This window comes from Natator depressus, chromosome 6 (assembly GCF_965152275.1).
Source record: "Natator depressus isolate rNatDep1 chromosome 6, rNatDep2.hap1, whole genome shotgun sequence".
Classification (NCBI taxonomy): domain Eukaryota; kingdom Metazoa; phylum Chordata; order Testudines; family Cheloniidae; genus Natator; species Natator depressus.
Window position 1 is genome coordinate 7,503,474 of NC_134239.1, and position 23,332 is coordinate 7,526,805.

The 23,332-nt window shown below is 52.5% G+C and overlaps 1 long non-coding RNA gene across 1 annotated transcript; it reads left to right on the forward strand.

Annotated features, from left to right (window-relative positions):
- Nucleotides 1-18,866: 18,866 nt before the first annotated feature.
- Nucleotides 18,867-21,197, forward strand: LOC141988611 (uncharacterized). The gene is made up of 4 exons (XR_012639783.1): nt 18,867-18,998; nt 19,439-19,666; nt 20,000-20,147; nt 20,541-21,197. It is a non-coding gene; the product is annotated as an uncharacterized LOC141988611 (long non-coding RNA).
- Nucleotides 21,198-23,332: the final 2,135 nt, after the last annotated feature.

The following is a 23,332-nucleotide window of genomic DNA, read 5'->3' on the forward strand; positions in this document are numbered from 1 at the left end:
CACTGTAACCCCTAGGTCCTTTTCTGCAGAACTGCTGCCTAGCCATTCGGTCCCTAGTCTGTAGCTGTGCATTGGGTTCTTCCGTCCTAAGTGCAGGACCCTGCATTTATCCTTATTGAACCTCATCAGGATTCTTTTGGTCCAATCCTCCAATTTGTCCAGGTCCCTCTGTATCCTATCTACCACTCCTCCCAGTTTAGTATCATCCGCAAATTTGCTAAGAGTGCAATCCACACCATCCTCCAGATCATTTATGAAAATATTGAACAAAATCGGCCCCAGGACCGACCCCTGGGGCACTCCACTTGACACCGGCTGCCAACTAGACATGGAGCCATTGATCACTACCCGTTGAGCCTGACAATCTAGCCAACTTTCTACCCACCTTATAGTACATTCATCCAGCCCATACTTCTTTAACTTGCTGACAAGAATACTGTGAATAAACTGAGAAGAAGACAATATTTTCTGCACCTTCCAAGGAAGCTATTGCTGTCCAAAGCTGGGTTAGCATTTCAGCCAACTTTGCTTCTAGGGCTTTAGCTATCACGTCAGTGGTGTGACTCTCTCAAAAACTAGGCAGTGAACATGTTCCACTTCATGTTATTTTTTCCTCTTCTATTTAAATGATTTAAGAGATTGTCATAAATTTCGCCCTTAATTTAAAATAGATGGTTTTTTTTGTCAAGCTGGGCCTTACAAATCTCTAAGGATGAAGAGTCCACCACCTCCATAGGTCACACTCAGGGCCAGGGAGAGTGGGAATAGAAGAAAATCACCAACGAAAGCCAGGAGTCCAGACTCCCAACCCCCTGCCTCAGTCACGACAACAGGTCACACTCAGAGCCAGGGAGACTGGGAATCGAGTCCCGCTGGCACTTCCCAGCTCTGGAAGGGAGTGTTCCTCTAGTGGTTAGTGCGGGAGCCTGGCCAAAGGCTCCATCACCGGCTCTATCCCTGACTCCCTCGGCGACCCTGAGGCAGTGGCTTCTCCTGCCCAGGCCTCTGTTTCCCTCACTGGGGCTCGGGACACTCCCCTACAGCCCTTGTGTTGTCAATCTTCAGGAATGTGCGTGAGGTACGAGGAGACCTGGAGATGGGAGGTGTGCTGCTGGCCATAGGTCAGTGTTGTGAACCCCCGGTTGCCAGGCTGAATTTATCCATCCCCTGACAATAAAACATCATCTTGTTTTCACAGCCACTTTCGATCTCCAGGCTTCTACTCCCTGCTCTGCTGGCAGGGCATTGGGCAGCACCCTTTCCAGTCCACCTGGGTGCAGGAGATCAAGGAGGAGGGCAAGAGACTCGGCCTCAGTGAGTATCTGCCACCCAGCGCTTTCCCATCTAGAGCAAGTGAGTGGAGTTCTCCAGAGCCATCCCCAGTGTGGTGGGAATGGGCCAGCAAGAGGGCTCCCAGCCCTTCCCTTGCAGGAGATTGTTTCCCACGTCGAGAGTCTTCGGGGAGGGCAGAACCTGCCAGGTGCTGAACACCCACAACCGCAATCAGTGAAATCAGTGGGAACTGAGGGTGACTCCTCCCTCCCAGCATTGGCACCTTGTGAAAAAAAAAAATATCGCTGCTGACTGTCCGGGTGCTGCTCTTTCCCTGGCCTGGGAGGGAGCGGGGCCTTCTGGGATGGAGGGAGCTTCTTGTCCAAACTAACAGAGAGCCTCACTGCTCTGAAAGGACGAGACTCCCCTGGTGTCACAGGGCCCCAGGGGTGAGGGGGAAGGTTGGGAGCGGCCTGTGCTGTGACCTGCTGCAAGTGGGTGTGGACGGCAGCCCCCGTGCCCTGGGGTGGGGTGTGTGGTGAGGAGAAATTGCCTCAGCAGAGGGGAGGTGGACGGAGGAACAGGCAGGCACATTAATGAGAGGCTGCCTTGAACCCAGACTCATGGCTGCTCCCCACTGATTCCCAGGATGCAGCAACTGAGGCGGATGCTGAGGAGGAAGGCCGGGCTGGTGGCTCCGGAGCCAGTAGGGAGCAGCGGCCGGCTTTCCCAGGAGGAGAGCGGCCCCTCTGTCCCCGCGGGCGGGGAAGAGGCTAGTGGCCAGGCGAGGAGGAGGAGCTCCCTGGCTTTCTGGAGGAGGAGGAAGACACCAGCTCCCTTAGCATGCCCTGAGGCCCCTTCTGGTCCCAAATGGAGGTGGCCCAGGCTGATGCTATGTAGGAGGGACCCAGGAGAGGGTGGGAGCCTGGGAAGGCGGCTCTGCAGCTTCCTTTACAGGAAGCAGAGGAGCCAGGAGCCGCGCCCCAGTGCCCAACCGGAGCCATCCACCAGCCTGGCCACTGAGGAGCCCCCAGCCAGCCCAGAGCAGGAGCTGGGCGACTCTGGCACGGGGACCAGCAGCTCCTCCTTCTCCCGAGGGGCCAGCAGCCCCTCCGTGGGGTCTGAGAGCCCTGAGGCTGAAGGCTCCCTCTGTGCAGGTAAGGGGAGACCCACGGGACAGGGGGGAGGACAGGGGTAGTGGGGGACTAGTAACACCCTGTCAAGGTTTCTTCCCTACTCTGAACTTTACGGTACAGAGGTAGGGACCTGTATGAAAGACCCCAAGCTTATTTTTACCAGCTTAGGTTAAAAAAAAAAAAAAAAAAAAACTTTCCCAAGGTATAAACTTTGCCCTGTCCTTGAACAGTCTGCTGCCACCACGAAGCGTTTTAAACAAAGAACGGGGAAAGAGACCACTTGGAGATATTTTCCCCCAAAATATTTCCCCAAGCCCTACACCCCCTTTCCTGGGGAAGGCTTCATAATAATTTTTACCAATTGGTACAGGTGAACACAGACCCAAAGCCTTGGATTTTAAGAACAATGAAAAATTAATTAGGTTTTTAAAAGAAGAATTTTAATGAAAGAAAAGGTAAAAGAATCACCTTTGTAAAATTAGGATGGTAAATACCTTACAGGGTAATTGGATTTAAAACAGAGAATTTCTTTAGGCAAAACCTTAAGTTACAAAAAGACACAAAAACAGGAATATACATTTCCTTCAAAGTTAGTAACAGCCCGTTTGTTGAGCCATTTATGAAACAGATTTGTTATTTGGTTTACATAAGCCACATTAGTTCAGGCCTTTTTTTAAGGGTTTGAAATTTTACTTTGTAAATTTTAGGTCTAACTTGAAATTGGCGATTTGGCTGTATTGCGGTACAAATCGCCTGTAATATCTGGCCAAGCCTAAGAAGGATTGGACCCGTTTTTTTTTTTGTTTTTTTTTTACTTTGGGACAGGCCACTTTTGGATAGCATTCACTTTGGCTTGTAGGGGGTTGATAGGTTCTTGACCCACCTGATGTGCAAGGTGAGCTACTCTGTTTAGGCCTATTTGACACTTTTTAGTCTTAACAGTTAGTTTTGCCTCCCTTATGCGCTTGAAGACTTTTTGTAGATGTTCCAGGTGTTTTGCCCAGGATTCCAAAAATATGGCCACATTGTCAAGGACTGCGACTGCACATTTTTCCAATTCCGCTAGGAGACCATCTACAAGTTTTTGGAAGGTGGCAGGTGCATTCTGCAGCCTGAAAGAGAGCACATTAAATTCATACAGCCCGACATGTGTGATGAAGGCTGACCTTTTCTTGGCGGATTTATTTAGCGGTACCTGCCAGTACCCCTTGGTTAAGTCCAAGATAGGGATGAACTGGGCCCATCCCAGTTTCTTCAATAGTTTATCTGTTCATGGCATTAGATAGTTGTTTGGGAGCGTTACAGCATTTAGCTTATGGTAGTCCACGCAAAAACATATTTCCCCATTTGGGTTGGGAACTAGAACCACTGGAGATGCCCATGCACTGCCAGAGGGGCGGATTACACCCATTTGTAGCATATCCTGGATCTGCCATTCTATAGCAGTTTAGCTTGAGGAGACACCCGGTAAGGTTGGGCTCTAATTGGGTGAGCATTACCTGTGTCAATGGAGTGGTATGCCCATTCAGTCAGTCCTGAGGTGGCTGAGAACGTCGGCGTGTAGCTAGTGCACAGCTCCTTGATTTGCTGTCACTGCATATGCCCAAGGGTCATGGAGAGGTTTACCTTTTCCACACTACCATCACTTTTTCCTTTGTACTAGACACCTTTAGGCCACTCAGCGTTATCTCCTCCCTGGGCTGTAAACCGACAAATCTTTAATTCTTTGGAATAAAAGGGCTTTAGAGAATTAATATGGTACACCTTAGGCTTTCGGTTGGAGGTGGGGAATGCTAGGAGATAATTAACAGCTCCCAGGAGCTCTTGGACCATTAATGCCCCTTCCCACAACGCTTTTATTATGTGGGCCTAGAGTGCCTTCAAGACCATGACCTAGTCCCCTACATTGAAGGAACGCTTTCTGGCATGTTTATCACACCAGGCTTTTTGCTCTTTTTGAGCATCCTGTAGGTTTTCTTTAGCAAGGGCTAAAGAGGTTCGGCAGGTGTTTTGTAGGTTGGTTACAAAGTTCAGAATGTTAGTTCCTGGAGAAGGTATAAACCCCTCCCATTGCTGCTTTACCAACTGTAATGGCCCCTTAACCTCGTGGCCATATACAAGTTCAAATGGTGAAAACCCTAAACTTGGATGTGGTACAGCTTTGTAGGCAAAGAGCAACTGCTGCAACACTAGGTCCCAATTATTGGAGTGCTTATTTACAAATTTACGTATTATGGCCCCCAAAGTTTCATTAAACTTCTCCACCATGCCATTTGTTTGATGGTGGTAAGGAGTGGCAACCAAGTGGTTCACCCCATGAGCTTCCCAAAGGCATTCCATAGTTCCTGCCAGGAAATTAGTTCCTGCATCTGTAAGGATGTTGGAGGGCCAACTTACCCTGGCAAAAATGTCTGCTAGTGCCTGGCACACACTTTTAGCCCTGGGGTTGCTTAGAGCTACTGTTTCTGGCCATCGGGTGGCAAAATCCATGAAAGTCAGTATGTACTGCTTTCCTCTGGGTGTCTTTTTTGGAAAAGGACCCAGAATATTTACAGCTACTTGCTGAAATGGAAGCTCAATGATGGCGAGTGGCTGGAGAGGGGCTTTGACCTGGTCTTGGGGTTTTCCCACTCTTTGGCACACCTCACAAGACCGGACATAGGTAGAAACATTCTTGCCCATTCCCTCCCAGTGGAACGACTTTCCCAAATGGTTTTTAGTTCTGACCTGTTCACCTCAGCATGGCCACTAGGATGATCGTGGGCTAAGCTTAATAGCTTTACCCGGTACTTAGTTGGAACTACCAACTGTCTCTGAGGATGCCAGTTTTCCTCGTATCCACCAGAAAGAGTTTGCTTGTATAAAAGTCCTTTTTTTACAACAAACCTGGATTGATTCAAAGAGCTGAGAGGCGGTGGGTTGCTCCGTGCCGCCGTCCAAGCTCTCTGGAGGCTTTGATCTGCTTTCTGTTCGGTCTGGAACTGTTCTCTTGATGCTGGAGACATCAGTTCCTCATTGGATTGTGGACCTGGGCTTGGTCCCTCTGGAAGCGATGCAGGTGATGGGGCTGTTTTAGTTGACTGTGAACCGCTCTTCGCTGGTGCACTATGTTGGGGTTTAGGCTCTGGCTGAGCCTCTTGTGTAGGGTTATCTGCTGCTGCCAGTGCAGGTTCGGTGGGGCCCTCTGGTGTTGGGGTTGCAAGTATTGGATTCAGTGCTGGCAGTGGTTCTGGTGCTGGTTTTTTTGCCGGTTCCAGTTCTGGGATTGGCTCTGTCTGGATCTCTGTGACTGGATTCACTACTGCTGTTGCAGACATTGGTATGGGGTCCGGTTCCAACATCTTTGAGTGGGTCCTGGTAGAAGTCTCCGGAACAGAGCTAGGTGTGACAGCTTGCTTAGCCTGGCTGCGGGTGACCATTCCCACCTTCTTGGCTAGCTTCACATGATTGGCCAAGTCTTCCCTCAACAGCATGGGGAAGGGATAATTATCATAGACTGCAGAAGTCCCCGTTCCTGACCAGCCCTTGTACCGAACAGACAACTTGGCTGTAGGCAAGTCAAAAGAGTTGGACTTGAAGGGTTGAATCATTACTTGGACCTCTGGGTCGATTAAATTGGGGTCCACTAAGGAAGCATGGATAGCCAACACTCCATGTCCCTCCATTTTGTGACCTTCTTCCTGCCCACACTCACAGATTCCCTCCGCTCTGAGGGTATCTGGGAGGCATCTGGGCCTGAGGACATCTGGTGTGATTTCAGTGCAATGAACTGTAATTTCCAGGGGTTCTTGGGGCAGTTGGCCTTTACATGTCCCGGCTTGTTACATTTAAAACTTTGCCCAGCTGACTAGTCACTGGTGCGAGGTAGGTTGCTGGAGAACGGTGTGGTGGGACGACAAGGTGTCTGGAGTGTTCCTTGGGGTGTAGTTGGGGCCTTGGGCTGCCCCCGGTAGTAGGGTGTGGTCTGAGGGTGTCTCTTCTGGTATCCGCTCCAACTGTGACCAGGGTTGTTCCTCTCTCCTCCCTCCACCCGTTTTGTTCCGGTTTGCCCCGCCTCTCTGACAGTCTGGGACTGCTTGTATTGATCAGCATAAAAAGCAAGACTTCCTGCTGAGTCCATTTTTTTATCCCATAAACACTGCTTTCTATCATCCTTGGACATATTCAGGAATTGCTCCTGTATTATCAAATCCCGTATTCCTCCAAAGCTAGTTACATCCTGTCCATTGAGCCATTTCTCAAACAGATCTGTTATCTGGTTTACATAAGCCACATTATTTAGCCCAGGTCCTCTCTTAAGGGCTTTCACTTTTACTCTGTAAGTTTCAGGTGTAACTTGAAATTGTTTTAAAACCAAACCCTTGGATTTATTATAGTTCGAAGCCTCCTCAATCGGCATCTTATTGAATATATCCAGAGCTCTTCCAGGCAATTTTGCGGCCGATCTGGTCATCTTGTGAGCTTCAGGGATTTGATGGAGTGTGCACAGTCTCTCAAAGGTGAGAAAATAATCAGCAATATCACTGGATTCATTATACTGTGGACATAGTGTCATGGATTGTTGGGGAAGGATTTGTGGATTGTTGGGGAAGGATTGTTAGGGTTATTTGGTATATTCTGCCGAGACTTTGCCTTCTCCATCTCCAGTATATGCTTCCTCTCTTTTTCCTTCTCCTCCTCTGCATGCTTCCTTTCTTTTTTCCTCTCCTCCATTTCTTTTTCCTTTGCCTCCATTTTCTCTGTCTGAGTTCGACCCATCTTTTATGTTCCTTTTGTTTTTCCTCAGCCTCAAATCTGGCTAATTGCAGCTTCTGTTGAACATGGCATTCTGTCATCCTAACCTCTCTGTTTTTAACTCACTTTACACCTGAGAGTTAGAAATAAAGCAAAAAACCCAAAAACCCTGACTTGTAAAATTTTGCTGTGCTGTAACCTGATACCTTTTTTCTTTGATAGCTGTTCTCAGCCTACAGAAAACCCCTTTTGTTATGCCTGCTGCTCTGTCCCCCAGACAGAGAGACAGAATCTACAGCTGCAATCACCTTTTACAAAACCTTTTAAAATCCTGCTGTGCTTCTGGTTCAAAATGATCACTGCCACCATGTCAAGGTTCCTTCCCTTTAGGGTACAGATGTGGGGACTTTAGGGTACAGATGTGGGGACCTGCATGAAAGACACCCTAAGCTTGTTTTTACCAGTTTAGGTTAAAAACTTCCCCAAGGTACAAACTTTCCCTTATCCTTGAACAGTATGCTGCCACCACCAAGCATTTTAAACAAAGAACAGGGGGAGAGACCACTGGGAGACATCTTCCCTCAAAATACCCCCCCAAGGCTCTATACCCCCTTTCCTGCGAAGGCTTAATAATAATCCTCACCAATTGGTACAGGTGAACAGAGACCCAAGCCCTTGGTTCTTAAGAACAATGAAAAATTAATTAGGTTTTTAAAAGAAGAATTTTAATTAAAGGAAAGGTAAAAGAATTACCTCTGTAAAATCAGGATGGTAAATACCTTACAGGGTAATCAGATTCAAAACATAGAGAATCCCTCTAGGCAAAACCTTAAGTTACAAAAAGAGACAAAAACAGGAATATACATTCCCTCCAGCACAGCTTATTTTACCAGCCATTAAACAAAAGAAAATCTAACACATTTGCTAGCTAGATTACTTACTAACTTAACAGGAGTTGGAAGGCTTGCATTTTTGATTTGTCCCCGGCAAAAGTATTAGACAGACAGAACCCTTTATTAGCCACCCGCCCCCCTCCAGATTTGAAAGTATTTTGTTCCCTCATTGGTCATTTTGGGTCAGGTGCCAGCGAGGTTATCTTAGCTTCTTAACCCTTTACAGGTGAAAGGGTTTTGCCTCTGGCCAGGAGGGATTTTATAGCACTGTATACAGAAAGGTGCTTACCCTTTCCTTTATATTTATGACACACCCTGTGCCCATTGGCTCACCAAGGCACTAGGACTGAGCCATGGGAGCCCCACTGACACCAGTGGGAATGGCAGAGCCACACCCTGTGGCAGGGGATGCTGGGCAGAGCTGGGGGAGCTCCAGCCTCCCCTGATAATATTGGGGGGGGGGGCTGATGGCCACGGGGCCCTGAGGCTGATGGGGCTGAGGTCATCTCTGGGAGGGGCAGGGTGGGGACCTCGATGCCATGGGGTTCCTTGTTGAGGATGGGAGACATTGAGCCATTTCTCTACCCTGCATTCTCACAGCAGTAGCATAAATGAAGCGTTTCTCCTTCTCTCCCTGGTGCAGAGACCCTCAGTGCCCAGCTGGAGGAGGAGGAGGAGGATGTGTCCCCTGAACAAGACACCATCAGGGTCATCCAGCAGCACCTCCAGGGCAGAGCTGAGGTACAAAGATCTTCCAGCTGCACTGCCCCCGAGTCTGTCCTGCCCCTTGTTCCATCCCCACCCACATTAGGGGTCTTGTCCCAGAGAATCCATCACCCGCAATGGGGGGCACTTCTCCCCTGTTACCTGGCACCCCAAAGTGGGGGTGTTCATCTCATGCAGGCCAAGGTGTCTGCTCCCCACAGACACTGTCCAAGTTACAACCCCAGTCTGTGCAGGGCGACACTGGTTTTGGGAAGAGGGGCGGCTTTCCCTGTCCAACTCCAGGGAGGTCCTGAGACCTGGAGCTTTTGTAGGTGGGGTGGGGAGGTCCCTACCTGACCATCTCTCTCTCTCTCCCCCAACCCCACTCTTAGTGGGTGGAGGACAGGGCCAAACAGCTCCGCTTCCTCCATGCTGTCCCACGTCTGTGCTTCTCGGCACAGCAGCAGGGGTGGGACACTCTGGAGCCGCACTTCTCCAAAGCGGCCCTTGTGGAGAGCATTGCGGTGAGTGGGACCCCGTGCCCGGCTCCTGGGGTGAGGGAGCCCAACATGGGAGGAAGAGTTAGTGGGGCTGGAGGGGGAAGCAGAGGACAGGGTTTCCTGGGGCTGAGGAGCAGGGAAAGAGGAAATTCTGACACTCATGGGGAACTGGCAGTGGGGAAGTTGTAAGGCCGGAGGGGCAGCGGAGGCTGAGGGGAGGGAGGAATTGGGTGGCAGAGGGGGAAGGAAAGGGTAAGTTTGATGGATGGGAGGACTGGGGAGCCCAACTGGTTGGGGGTGACACTGACTGTTTCTGCAGAGCACTTTGGCCTCCTCCCTGGGAAGTGCCTGTGGGTCTACAGGGCCTGAATCTCACATGCAATTTTATCTCCTTGGGGTCTCTCAGGAGCTGATTGAAAATCTGCCCATGGTGTCTGAGCCGAGCTCCATCGTCTCCAGCTCCATGGCCGCGGTTTGCAGCCTCAGGTACCAGGACCCTCCCATCCAGCTGCCCTCACCCTGGTGCAGATCCTCTCGGGCCTAGATTACCCCCAGCCGTGGCTGTTTGCATCCTCCAGCAGAGGAGCTGGGAACATCCCCTCTTTCCTGGCTGGGGGGTGATTTCACTCCCGTAACGTTACAGTGGCCATAGGGAGGGGATCATTGCAGGGGAGGAGGGTCATGTGCATGGCAGTGACAGCGCCACTCCGGTGCTCCCAAGCATAACACGGGCTCCTCTCTCCCGCCAGCAAACTGAAGCCGCCACTTGCCCTGGAGCTGGAGTCACGCCTCCTGCGGGCTCTGCTCTACACCATCTTCACCATGGGCACTGGGCAGGACACCACCCACTTCCAGGTATGTCATGATCCTACTTCTCTGTCCCAGGAGCAGGAGTGGCCTCTGGTCCCTGCTCCCTCGGTTTGATGGAGCTGCTGAGAATAGGGGAGGGGTGAGCAGAGCTGGGGGCAAGCCCGGGCAGGGCGTGTGGCATGGGGGGATGACACAAACTGCAAGGGAGGGCCCCTTCCCTCCAGTGAGGATTGCGTTACCCCTCTGATCCCAGCCTTCCCTCTTCTCCTCATTCTGTGCTCTGCTGCCTGGACTTTCCCAGGGATCCTACCTCCCACCCATTGCAGTTTGGCTTTTCCATACTCTGCTGGGTACCAGGCCCTGCGCAGAGAACTGCTAAGGGCAAGGATTGAAGAGCCAGCAGGCATCCAGCCATGAACTCCTGCTAAGTGTCCCTGCAGTGATGTGAATGGCAGAGGCCAGGATGTACCTTTTGGGTCTGGCCAGGGCTCCCCAGAGAAGCCTCCTGCTCCCCTGACAGGGGTAGCCCCATGTCCCATGACTGATGGGTGCTCCCTCTTCTTGCAGGCTGTCAAGGTTCCTTCCCCACTCTGAACTCTAGGGTACAGATGTGGGGACCTGCATGAAAACCTCCTAAGCTTACTTTTACCAGCTTAGGTTAAAACTTCCCCAAGGTACAAATTATTTTACCCTTGGATTTCCACTACCACCACCAAACTTTATCTGGGTTTACTGGGAAAACAGAGTTTGGACACGTCTTTCCCCCTAAAATCCTCCCAAACCTTGCACCCCACTTCCTGGGGAAGGTTTGGTAAAAATCCTCACCAATTTGCATAGGTGACCACAGACCCAAACCCTTGGATCTTAGAACAATGAAAAAGCATTCAGTTTCCTTCCAAGAAGACTTTTTATAGAAGTAAAAAGAAAAGAATTACCTCTGTAAAATCAGGATGGTAAATACCTTACAGGGTAATTAGATTCAAAACATAAAGAATCCCTCTAGGTAAAACCTTAAGTTACAAAAAAGACACACAGACAGGAATATTCATTCTATTCAGCACAGCTATTTTCTCAGCCATTTCAAGAAATCATAATCTAACACATATCTAGCTAGATTACTTACTAAGTTCTAAGACTCCATTCCTGTTCTGTCCCCGGCAAAAGCATCACCCAGACAGACACATACCCTTTGTTTTTCTCCCTCCTCCCAGCTTTTGAAAGTATCTTGTCTCCTCATTGGTCATTTTGGTCAGGTGCCAGCGAGGTTACCTTTAGCTTCTTAACCCTTTACAGGTGAGAGGATTTTTCCTCTGGCCAGGAGGGATTTTAAAGGGGTTTACCCTTCCCTTTATATTTATGAAACAGGCTCTACACAACACTTATTTAGAGAGCCTGGACACCATGCTCGGGGGCCTGCTGGCAGAGACTCCCACCACGGACAAGCTGCAGCACCTCTTGGAGGTGAGCAGAATGGGAGGGTCTGGGGGGAATTTCCCATGAACCCGGTGGGAGGGCTGCAAAGGAGAGACTAGAAGAACCATGTTTCCATTGTGTCCTCCCAGCTTGGACCCAGATGGCCACGCTTTCCCAGAGCCGTCAGCGCAGTGCAATGTTGGGACCCTTCCGCCATCCGGGGTAGCGGTGGCGGGGAAGGGGCGGGGGCAGAGGGAAGGAGCTGGGACTGTCAGCCAGAGCTCTGCCCGGTTCCATTGAGCACTAACAGTGAGCACCAGGCCTGGCTGGGACTGAGAGACTGAAACCCCTGTGCGATCTGGGACACGGGCCTCTGAGAAAAGTTACTGGCTCCTTTCTAGGGAGATCCTGAGATACAGGAGAAGACTCAGGGAATCAGCTCTTCTGTCCTAGGGACACGGCAGTTCCCGGAGGGATTGTTCTCACGGCCCCTCCATCCATCCTACCAAAGCCTCTGGAGCTGGGGTCTGGGGGCCCAGGGCATGTGCCTTGATCCTGATGGGCTGTTCATGGATCAGGGGTTCAGAGCAAATAGACCAGCCCCAAGGCTGAGCTTTGTCCCAGGCTGGAGAGACAGTGACAGCTTGTGCCCAGCAAGATGTGGGCAGTGTCATGAACCCCCACATGAGGAGTCAGATATTCCACCCTGAGCACAAGTTCCCACCCCATGTGGAGTGGGAGAGGCTCGTTTGTAGAGCATGTAAGCCTGCCGGCTGACCCTGCCCTGCCTTCTTCTCCCGCAGCACCTCCATTTCTGGCTCGACTCCAGGAACACCCAGGAGAGAGCTAGGGCCATACGGAGCAGCGCTGCCCTGCTCCGATTTGCCACCTCCCTCTCCGGATTTGACGTAAGTGACCTTTGACCCCAGCATCCTGCAGAGCCAGGGCTTGAGTCAGATTCCTCATCCCCTGGTTAAGTGGTCCCCCCTTGCTCCTTAAGGGACTGCGACATTCCATAGGCCACTGGCTGGCAGGGTCGTGCCTGGCCTCAGTGCCCTTGTTACTCTGGAGAAGCCTGGCAGCGAGTGCTCATAGAGGGCCCAGGCCCTGGTCCCTTTGCTCCAAGCTCCCTTGGGGGCAGAGAGAAAGAGGGCTCTAGTTCCTCTCCCCCAGCGCCTCCTTCAGATGGATGGGAGCAGAGCTCTATCCCATGGGAGCTGGGGAGCTGAAGGCAGAATGTTGATGGATTCCCCCCTTCTCCTCCTCCACCAGACCTCCTCTGATTTCCCCAAGGTGGGCAACTTTGTGCTGCAGCTGGGTCTCTGCATCTCTGACCCAGCCGATGACATCAGCCGGCAAGCCAGGGATGGGATCTATTGGCTGCAGAGGCTCCTGCTGCAGAGGAGAGGTAAGAAACCCAGCTGGGCAATGGGACCCCATAGAAATGAGTCCCTTGGAGACTAGCTCCAGCTGGCCATTGGGACACCAATAGAACTAAGGCCTCTTCTCTTAGACCAACTGCAGCAGGGCAGAGGGACCCCAATGGAAAGAAGGCCCCTGTTTTGGGCCCCCCACTTACTGGCCAAGGGACCCTACAGAAAGAAGCTCCCTCCTCTGAGACTGACCCCAGCTTAGATGATGACTCACACCCATCTCCCTAATTCAGGGAGAGAGGAAGGGGACGAAGATGCCAGGGAAATTGGCTGCTTTACCTTATAGCCTGGCTCAGTCCCCCAGTCCAGAGAAATCAGCCCCCCCAGGGGGCTGCCAGCTGGTGAGGGGACAGGAACGGACCTATTGAGACACATGGAGGGAAAGAGCCCATCGTGAAGGCAGGGGCAGGGACCACAGGGGATGGACACAAAGCTTGTAGAATGTCACCAGTTGTGTAGCTAGGGCCAGATCCTGACGTCAGTGGCTGTGGGGGGTTTTCAGCATTAGCAGCCACCATTAACAGGCACCCATGCCCAGAGCACAATGACCGTAAGGGTCACCTGATTACTGTGATGAATGAGACAAATCCCCCTTCAGGTACTAAACCACCTGGTGGGGACCCTGTGAGTCCATTGGGCCGTGGATGCCACGAGGACCCCAGCCAGTGTTCACCCAGCAAAGGGAACAGAAGGAAACAGGCACTAAAGCCAGATGCCAAACCTCCCCAATGGGTGTGTCTTTCTCCCCCAGGGCTGAACATCAGAGAGCAGAGTGATCTGTGGTGTCGGGACGGGCTCCAAGACACCGAGCGCCTGGCCTACAGGAACATGGCCAGGGTGGGGGAGGTAAGGACTCTCCGCCAGTGCATTGCAGTAGCTCAGGTGTGGAGCTGTCTTCCCCTGCAGTGAGTGTGTTATGGAGGGGGAGGGATAGCTCAGTGGTTTGAGCATTGGCCTGCTAAACCTAGGGTTATGAGTTCAATCCTTAAGGGGGCCATTTAGGGACCTGGGACAAAAATCTATTGGATGATTTAGTTGGGGATTGGTCCTGCTGTGAGCAGGGGGTTGGACTAGATGAACTCCTGAGGTCCCATCCAAACCTGATATTCTATGATACTTATTTCCAGCAGACAGTGTTCGGCTGCAAGAGGCCGAGGAGCCTGGGCTGGAGCCTTGCTAATGGTCCAGGCTTGTGTGTGTTGCATGGATCCATGGTTACGTGGCATAAAAGGGATCCTCTGGGGGGTTGAGTTAATGAAGGATTGTATCCCCAGGGATCTGGCTCTGCTCACTGTCTCCCTGGCTGACACCCTGGTGTCTGAGAGGGGAGCGCCTGGGTCAGTGAGTTGGGAAGCTCACACCAGCAATTGCTGGACCAGATCCTTGTTGGATTCCCTGCACCTGTGGAAGCACAGGCAGGGTGTGGGGTTTGCCGAGCACCAGGGCGAGTCAGGAAGCAGAACCTGCCCCTGCCCTGGGCGTTGGGTGAGGGACACTGAGCTCTTTTCCTGGGCTGAGTCACTGCAGCATATGTGACGCTCGTGGGATTGTCGGTGGGGTGGGGAGCAGGAACGGAAGCAGATCGAAAAGGCCCCTAACCTCTAGCGGGTGAGCTGCAGGAGATAGCGCTGCTGGGAGCAGTAGCGGGGCCTTTGTTGTCTTTGTGAGCTGGGTTCCAGAGCGCGCAGACACGTTCCCAGCCTGTCATGGCACCTGTGGTGAATCCTGCTCCAGAAAGAGCTATTCCTCAGTGCCTGCAACCTCTTACTGAAGGGGGTTCCTTGGTCCATGGGACCCCAAAAGTTGGTTGCCCCAGGACTCTTGTCCACCTTGTGAGATACTAGAGGGATTTGGAGCCTGGTTCTGGACAATTGACAAGGGCTCTGGTACTGTTGGTTTTAGGTCTTTGGAGAGATCTTCACGGAAGGCCAGAAAAGATCTTTCCTCCAGGCAGCGCTTCTGGCCATTCATGACCCCGCCATCCGTGTCAGCCAGGCTGGGCTTGTGCTGACATATTCTATCCTGGGGGAAGCCGGCCAGCTGATTGGGAACGAGGTAACCAAAGAAGGATCAATTGGGGAGGGACACCCAGGGCCTTTCACCTCCAGGCTATTGACAGTCACTCCCATCCCATTCCCATGCACTGACCTGGGAGCAAGGAGAGGATGAACCCGAGCAGGTGCCATTGGTAGGAGTCAGCTTCTCCCCTGAGCAGCTCAAAGCAGAGCAGACCCAGCTCAGCTATTTCCTAACAGGTGTCACATCAACATGACACGCTGCTATTGCTCATGCTAGGGGCTGCCAACTCCCCCTGTGAGAGTTTCATCCCCCTCCGGGCCTCAGGCTGGTTCCTAGGGCCCTAGTATCATGTTATCCCAGCCACCACCTGCTCTGGGAGAACTGGAGGAGTCAGTCAGCAGAGGCTGCTGAAGTGCCCCATTCCCCAGAGCTACTGTCCATGGCATTATCTTAATAATGGGGGGGGGGTCCCTTGGGAAAGGTGTCCACGTCCTCTCACCCCACAGCACTACTGCCCAGAGCCTTCCAGCCCCTCAGCTGGAGGGGGAGAGGGTGGATGAGGGGATTCTGGGGAGCGGATCTTAATCCCCGGCTGGGTTGGGAGGTAGAACAGCTCTCACAGGGGGACTGAGAGGAAGGGGACAGGAGTTCATTCCACAACGGTGGGAGTGGGGTTGGAGGTCACTCGAGAGGAGACAAGATTTCGTCTCGGAGGGTTGGGTGCGGGAATCTGTCCCTTGGATGTGGGGAGGGTTGGGGTGGAAATTTTGCTGGCTCCCAGTGCCGTTCATGCCCTTCGTTGCCATGCGTGTCGGAGTCTCTGACCGATCCTTGTTCCCTCGCAGCAGGAGGACGTGACAGCGACGATCATGGCGCACCTATTCTACATCCGGTGCTTGCGCCAGGTGCCCAAAGCGCTGCAGGGGCTGTGCTCCGTGGGACAGCCTTGAAGGGCCCCCCCCTTCCCGTGCCCAGAAGCTCCCACTCCCTGCCGCAGGTACTGCTATTTCCTGCTGGGCCTGGGGGAGAAGGGCTAGGGGGAGGGGCCATAAACCCCACAGCACTGAGAGAAACCCAGGCCGAGCACCTCGCTCTCACCACCCTGCCCCACCCTGACCCCTGGAGCTGGGGCCAGGCCAGATACGGTCCCTGCCCTCATGCCCAGAGGCCAGTTTCAGAAGCATCAGGCTTTCAGGGCCATGTTTCTGGCCCAGAAATGGGAGCATCCGCAGAGCCAGGCTTTATCCTCAGTAACCATTGCAGTCTGGGAGGGGTGGCCCGATGTGGAGCCCTCCCCTGTCGTCACTGCTCAGACCTCCCCATGGCCCATGTTACCCCGTCGCAGTGAATGTCTGACCATCCCCCACCTGGGTCCCAAGCCACACACATGGTATCTGAACCCTTCCCATCCACAAATGAAACTCCCCCCTAACACCTTGGGGCAAGGAAGGATCCTCCCCATCTGGCAGGTGGGGACTGAGACACAGAGGAAGGGCTGCGATCCTGGTCACACACTCCTGGGGGTAGATCTGGGAACTGGACTGAATCTCAGGCTAGTCCCTTTCCCCAAGAGGCAACTTCACTTTCTGCCCTTTATTCTCCCCTCCTGCTGGGGGCGGGTCTCTGAGTGTGAAATGAACAAGGAGGGTGATGGGGTCCTGGCACAATGCCTGGGTGGGAGCTCCCCTTGGCTTGGACCCCAGGGTCAGAGACATCTTTGTCATCTTGCTCTCCTTCTTTTATTCCTAGGAAGGGAGTCCCCCGATTAGGGGTCTCTAGGGATCCAGCTGGGCAGTGCCTAGGAGAACCTGTAAGTCATCCTGGTTCCCGCCTGCATGCACCACCCTGTCCTGCCCTGCCCTCCGGTTCTTCACTGTTGACTCTGGTTTGACCCTTGGCTCCGGTATCTGATTATGACTTTGGCATGACCCTTCTTGGCTCCAGATGTTGCCTGCCCACCGTGATTCCATATCTCCTTGCCCTTCTTTAGCCCCGCTCCAGGCCCTCCACTGACCCGCTCCAGCATTGCCTTCTCCTCCTTATCTTCCCCAACCACTCGGACGTTGACTACCCGGCTTTGACCCTCGGCCTGTATCTGGACTCTGGCTTGACTTTGACTTGGCTGATCTTTGCTCTCTGACTACTGGGCTATGACCTTTGGCATGGATTTAGACTCTGGCCCTGGTTCTGCTTCTGCTTTGTCGATGGACTCTGATCTGGGTTTTGACCCCGGTGTGTCCCTGGACCTTGATTCTAGCACCACTCTTAGCCTCGGCACAATCCTGCACCTTGCTGCGACCTGTGCTCCAACCCCTGGGCATCCTTATCAGATGCAGTACGTGACATTCGGTGGTGCAACTTTTTGGAGAAAAGCAGGCTCTCCGCAAGTCACTGGCCTGTATGCAACAGGGACACACCACACCAGGTGTGAACCAGGGCCTCACTACATGAGCCTGGCCCGATGATGTCCCTGCTGGAGTTGCGCAATGGAAATGACTGAAAATGTCGGGGTTCCTTGAACCAGCCTCTGCCCCTGGACCTACTCCACCTTCTTGACTCGGACACCCGGCATTCCTGATCAATACCCAGACTACATGGATACCTTTGAAAGAAATGGGGACTCGTTGCCTCTGCACCGGGACTATGACTGCCCTCTTGACCTGCAACCTTGGTTGAAAGTTGCCTTCACCAGTATTTACACATTGGTGGAACCAGAATTCGTGGCTCTCCCTGCGTACAGGCCTGAAAACCGGTCCTAAGAGTTTATGAGCAAATAAGCATTTCCCACAGGTGCCCAGGCCCTTTTGGGGAAGAAGAAATGTAGGACTCTACTATATCTCTCTTTAGACAATCAGCCCCTGAAAAAAAGGATCGTTTGGAACCATAACCCCCTGCTGGGAATCTCACAATTGTTGGCTCGCAGGAAATCTGCAAAGTTGTTCATCAAACTTCATCCGTGAGGATTTCCAATCTAACACTCATTTGGGCAGGGGACAAATGGAAGGCAGATTTCAAAGCACACTATGGACATTTTAACTGTCAGACATGCCATTTGAGCTAACTAACGGTCCCCTGCCCTTGCAACACTTCATCAGTGATGTATTTGGGGCCATTGTGGATCTGCGCAGTGTCATCTATTCAGGTGACAGCCTTCTTTTTTTGGAGAACCGAGAGCAGCATGTGCACCACACCTGAACCTGAAGAGGTTTCGGCAACATGGTCTCAGCACAGAATTGGAAAAGCGTACCTCCGGCCAACTCTCCAGAGTTTTTGGGGTACATCCTCTCCCCGGAAAATGTTACGATTGATCCAAATAAGGTGGAAGCCATTCATAGATGGGACGAAGTTTGAAGTCCTCAAGAAGACCAGCGCTTCCTAGACTTCACCCGCTTTACTGCTGCTTCGGCCCAGGGTTCTCAGAGCCAATAACCCCCACGAGGGCTCTCCTCCACATAATGGCCACGTTCGTTTGGTCACCCAAGTTCCAAAAAGCCCGCAAACAGCTCACAACTGCCTTCACTACTGCACCTATTTGGAGGCTCAGCGCTCATCCTGGAAGTAGAAGCATCTACTATGACCACCAGGGCCTGCTTCATTTGCTGGTGCCAGATGTGTGCTGAAATTCAGACTTAGCTTGACTGAGGTGACTTCTGCGCTTTCACCAAGGCACCACGCACCAAACTCCTTGGCATTTCAGGCCTCTGGAGACCCTGCCCTGGCCATGGGCAGCCATTGCCAGGAATTTTACCGAATCAAATGGCCACATGATGGAACTGACTCTCATAGATCACCTGACCACGATGGTGCGCTTCATCCTCTTCTGAACATGTACTGTCGATTGAGAGGACAGATCAGTTCTGAATTTGCAAAGGCCAATGAAACCTTTATTTTGCTAAATGTAGATTTCTCACTGATTTCATGTCATGCTACAAATGACCTCTCCAAAATTCCCAGCTATCGACCTGGGTCAACGAATCCATCACATGCAAGAAGAAAGAAGGGAGCCCCTTCAGGACACTAGGAAGGAGTTCAGATACTGTGTGGACTGCTGATGGCAAGAGGGAAGCCATTTGCTGAAGGGAGGTACAAAGTCCCTGGCGCTGACCAAATCCCTAAGCTCTGTCCATGGCAGCAGTTCCTGGCCCATCCCCTTTGCTGACCTTCTGATAACATCTTCCTCCCCTGGGTCAAGGGAGCAAACTCTGGGTCCCTTCCCTCACTCTGGTACAATCTGTGCCCAGAGTGTCTGAGTCCCTGGCCGAAAATGGGTCTCTCCTCCCTGTGGGGGGGGGACTTGTACCCCCATTTTACAGACAGGGAATGAAGGTTGTGAAGTGACCTCTCCAAGGTCACACCGAGCAATGTGGGGGAGAGCTGGGAACTGACTGGGTTCTACAGGAGTGCCCTCCCCACAGGGGCAGCTTCACTTTCTGCCCTTCGTCCTCTCCTTCCCTCTTGGCCCATCTTCGAAGGGGCTCTGAAAGGGAAATGAGCAAAGGTTTCCTCCCCGCTCTGTTTTCCAGGCTCTGGGATCTGCCCATGTCGCCAACAGCAATGCAGCCTGCAGCTGGCCCGGCTTGGGGAGCCATGACCTCATCCTGTGAAATCGAGAAGTACTGGCTCTCAGGGATGCTTAGATGGAAAACCACACACCCCACCCGGAGGTAGGAGCCACCCATTCCCAGGTTGTCCTGAGGAGCCACAATTCCTCCAGGAGCTGGGGAAGGGCACAGTGATCAGTTTGTCAAAAGGTAAGGAAGGATCGTGTAAGAAGAAGGTCTAAGAGAGGAGGAGCATGAGCTACTCTCTGTATTTGGGCGTGGCAGGGCTCAAGAGAAGGGACAGGGGCTGTTAGAGGGCAATGGTGAGGTACAAGGGGTGTCAGAGGTGGGGGCAAGGCCTGAAAAGTTCAGATACATTAGAACAATTGTGCCAGAGAATCAACGGTTGAGGTGACTGAAAGCTCTGAACTAGGGCTGGCCAAAATCATCCTCCTCAGATGGGAACATCCCAAAAGTCTGCAGAAGCTCAGCCTCTGAGGTGAACGTTGTGGCCCCAACCTCTCTCTGCTCTGTACCTCACAGGATTCCCACTGGCTGTTCCAATCCAGGATGAAAACAGTGCCACCAAAGTCTCACAGCACCTGGGCAGTGAAGTGCCACTTAAACCAGCTGTGATGCACAGACCTTGCCCTGGCTGTCTGCCCAGGGCTGAATTTCACCCATTCAGAGTGTAAGGAAATAATTGGCTGAAGGCCTTTTTCTGTTCAGATATGGTTCTAGGGGGAAAGAACAATGGAGATTTTTAACCTATATTGCTCCCGGGACTGGTGCTGCAGTGATGCAGAGAAGTGCTGATTTACTGGATTTTGTTTGGATTTCCCCTCCCCCCCCCCCCCGCTATTAATCTACTCTCTTCCTCTCTTTTAACTGGTATTCTAAGGGCACCCCGTGCTTCATGTGGGTATTCTTGGGTGGGCAGATTGCATCAGACCTGCACCAAAATAAATAATAGTGAATGACATATGCAGACACTAAAGTTCTGTAGCCAAATTCTCAGAAACTTTCCTCTTCAATGTAGAATCAGGATTTTGTTTTTAATTTATTTTTTTAATTTGCTAAGCAGATGCTACCCTGTAATAAGAGGAAACAGAAGCAAAAACTGAAAGAATGTTACTTAAACCAATGAACAGATGCAGAGAGTGGAAACGCAGCAAAGCAAACGAATGGATCCTGTGAATAAATAACCTGGAAGCAAATGGGGGAGAAAACCTCATCCGGGTAATTGTGGTTCTTGGGATAAAGATCAGGTTCCTGGTGCGTAGCCTGGCTGAGATCCTGCCTTTTCCCTGGATCCCAGACCTGGGCTTCACATGTCATTCTCCTTATTTTATTCCGAGGGAAAAGGATCCCCAAAGGAGGTGTGAGGATCTTCGACTCTAATGTCTGCAAGAAGCTTCAGCCACCTTCACAGGTAGAAGTCAACGCCACTAGTGCCCTTTCTGCTCTCCAGGCCGGGTCCCTGCAGCAGGACAGAGACACCCCTTAACTCCCCGAGTCCTGATTTCCTGCCATTCAAGGGGCTGGGGGCTTGCATTGCCCCTACCCCGCCATCAGATACTTTTCCAATGGGAATCTCCCTAGAGCAGGAGAGAAATCTGTTCTTCCCTTAGAACCAGTCTGCTCAGTAAATCAACCCACACTGACCTCATATTGGCTGCTTTGTTTATCCACGATTAGTGGTATCTTTGGAAATTCCTTCACATGTGGGGGAGAGAGCTAGAGCGGGGGATACAGGAGCTCCAGCAGATTCCCCTGAAGAACACCACCCTGCCTTTCTCTGGTCAGGGTCGGACTAGCCGTCCATTGCAGAGGTGAAGACCAGATGGGAGCTGCTGGATTGACCTTGATATGCCATGTCCTTGTGTGGATGAAGGACCTACATCTCAGGGATGGCCAGCAGCAGATGTACCATGTGTCCAGGAATAGTCTGAACAACCTACACTGACAGGTAAGTATAGTCATGGCCACATGCAGTGGTAAGCTGGAGCTGGTTCACGCAAACCAGTTGTTACATTTTGAAGCCATTTTAGAACCGGTTGTTAACCCGCTTCCCTGCAGGGGGCGCTGAGGCTTTCATGGGCTCCGGCCGGGAAGTGATGTAATTCCTCCTCCGGCCACCGGGGGCGCTGCGCTGCGGGAGCCATGTGGGCTGCCACCTGGCCCTGGACACGAGCCCTGGGGCTGCTGCTGCTCCCCTGGCCCTGGGGCTCCCGCTGCTGCCTGGTGGGTCCCCGGCTGCTCTGCCGGGCCTGGGCTGCATCCGGCTGCTCTCCCCGTGAGCACCCACCACCCTGCCTGCAGCCATCCCCGTCTCCAGCCACCCCCTGCCGCTCCCCCTGCCTGCACCAGCCCCTGCTGCACCCCCTGCCCACAGCCAGCCCCTGTCTCCGGCCACCCCCGCACCCCCTGCCTGCAGCCAGCCCCTGCTGCACCCCCTGCCCACAGCCAGCTCCTGTCTCCAGCCACCCCCGCTCCCCCTTCCTGCAGCCAGCCCCTGTCTCCAGCCACCCCCTGCTGCTCCCACCCCCACATCCACTGGTGCCCTGCTGTTCCCAGGGCAGTAACCCTGCACACCTGCTTCAATGAGGGGGGCAGGGAGCAGCTGGGACCCACACATGTGCACACCCTAGGGTGACCAGACAGCAAGTGTGAAAAATCAGGACAGGGGGTGGGGGGTAATAGGAGCCGGGGCGGTAATAGGAGCCTATATAAGAAAAAGACCCCAAAATCGGGACTATCCCTATAAAATCAGGACATCTGGTCACCCTAGCACACCCCCAGGGAGTGGCGGGGACCCACACATGTGAAACGGAGCTCATTTCTAGTACAGGCCCATCTTTTTAAAAAAGAACTTTAGGCAGGGTTAATATACATCCGTATTTTCCCAGACAGGTCAGGCTTTTTGGTTCTTAAATCGCCGTCCAGGAGGAATTTTTAAATTTTAAAAATTCCTCCCGGGAATATACAGACATTTGGTAACCCTGTTGGTACAAAAAAATACATACTGGGGCACATCCCTTAAATCAGAACTTCTTATAGGGAACCGGTTGTTAAGATTTTGGCAGCTCATCACTGGCCACATGTAGACACCACAGGAATTGGGGGGGATTGAACCAGGGTCCTTCAGCACAAGCTCCGCTCACTCATTGTCAACCAATCCAGCTCCACCCACTAGACCTCGCCCCCTTCCAGAGTCACAGAATCCAGGAGCCCTAAGTCTCAGATCCATGCCTCACATCACAAGGCCAAACCTCCTCCCATTATGGGTGCTGTAGAAGGGACCATCTGCAGAGACCCCTCTACATTCCCCATCAGAGACCGCAGTCACGGGTGACCAGTGAATGAGCAGAGATCTCCCCTGTGGGAATCCGAGGGGCTGCACATTTGGGGTTTCACAGGGAAGGCGTCTGGCCGCCATTGACAGAGTGACCCTGTGAAGAGATTTTCCATCTCTAACAAAGGGTTTCTGTTCCCCCAGATCTCAGCCGCTCAGCAGAATGCAGGAGAGCCGAGTGCTGATGGGCTAGAGGGGTCACAGGAGTCACCGTGCAGCAGCTGTGGTGTCTGCAGTCAGCATGGGCCAAACCCTGTGCTCCAGGCTGTTTCTCTGGATTGCGAAGGGGAGTTTGGCTTGGGGAATCGGTTGCTGGTGCCTGTGTCCACAACTGGGATGTTTTCAGGAGGCTACTCAATGGTCCATGAAGCGCCATCCAAGCAAGTGGAGAACGGACATTAAAGAGCAAGCCTGGAACCTCCGCGGAGCTGCTGCAGTCAAGCATCCACAGCCAGAAGAGAGACAATGGGAAACGTACTGAGATGGCTGGCCACAGCAGCAGCCGCCATCTCATAAACCTC